This window comes from Nycticebus coucang, chromosome 5 (assembly GCF_027406575.1).
Source record: "Nycticebus coucang isolate mNycCou1 chromosome 5, mNycCou1.pri, whole genome shotgun sequence".
NCBI classification, from domain to species: domain Eukaryota; kingdom Metazoa; phylum Chordata; class Mammalia; order Primates; family Lorisidae; genus Nycticebus; species Nycticebus coucang.
The window spans coordinates 69,199,089-69,200,364 of record NC_069784.1 but is presented as its reverse complement, the minus strand read 5'-3'; the positions used below and the strand labels follow the sequence as shown (position 1 = coordinate 69,200,364).

Genomic DNA, 1,276 nt, shown 5'->3' with positions numbered 1-1,276 from the left:
TTTCCAGAAAAGAATCAAGTTATAGACGTGTGTGTTTATATACATGGGTATATACGTGTATGAGTGTATAAGGAGATAGGCAGATATGACCATTTGTTTAAAAATATTTGGTTGTAAATGTTTCACCAGCTGTGTGATATAGGAAAATTCATCAAAATCACAGAACCTCAATTATGTTTAGTGTTTTATTTTGTTTTTTAATTATCAATATATCCTAATAGAATTGTTTTTATATAAATGAATTACATTTTTAGCAAATAAGTGTGAAACATTTTACCTGATATATAGAATTTGACATATCAAATATTAACTCTAGGGGTATGCTCAGAGCAAGGGGCCTAAAGAATGGCTCCTCTGTTTATAACATACCCAAAAGGAAACTGGGATCATTGTGATGAGAGACACAGAATTTGTGGCCTCTCTATGAACAAATTCCCTACATGTGAAGAAGAAAAAAATAATAAAATGTATGTGGTGGGTGTATGGGTGATTACTGTACTTTTAACTGTACTGTATGTTTTAAAAATTGTCTAGTATATTCTTCTTAATAAAGCATCATAAGAATGGAAAAAAAATATTAACTCTATTGCAGCATATTTTTTACAACATCATGTTTTTCCCACAAGCTTATTATGAACATAACATTTGTCTAATTAATTCACTCAAAGAAAATTGCAATAATATATTTAAACCACAGGTACACCTACAAGGAATTTTCTAGAATATATGTATAGTAACTTTTTGATAACTATATCAAAATATGTGGATGACGCACTTGTATCTTTCTTTCTAATATTAACATTTTAATTATTTCCTCAAAATGCAATAATTATGACAGAGGAAAAATAAAATTTTTCGACTAATCAGATATGCCTAAAAAATATTTAAATGGAATAAGAGAGGTAGTTTTGATTTTGATATAATTACATTGGACTAAACCACTTGCTAATAACAACTATAAGCTCAGAACATAACTTTAATACATGTTTACATACACGCGCGCGCACACACACACACACACACACACATTTTAAGATATGCGAAAGCACCAAAATGCAGGTGGAAGGTGGAGCAACATCACCCTTGGAAGCACGCACTGAGGCTTACTGACAGCCACTTTAATGCAGCTTTTCTTCTGAGAGTGCTTACCCTACTCGCCATGCATGATGGCTGGAATTTATAGAGATGCCTGATTTCACTGGATTGAGGTGTTTAAAAATTTTAGCCTTAGAACAGGAGGAGGAGGAAAATCATAGAAATAAAGAAACCAAAAAAG

General features: G+C 31.6%; 1 non-coding gene across 1 annotated transcript; it reads left to right on the top strand.

Annotated features, from left to right (window-relative positions):
* Positions 1 to 315: 315 nt before the first annotated feature.
* LOC128587061 (small nucleolar RNA SNORA11) lies at positions 316 to 444 on the top strand. Its single transcript, XR_008380487.1, has one exon. It is a non-coding gene; the product is annotated as a small nucleolar RNA SNORA11 (small nucleolar RNA).
* The last annotated feature ends 832 nt before the right edge of the window (positions 445 to 1,276 follow it).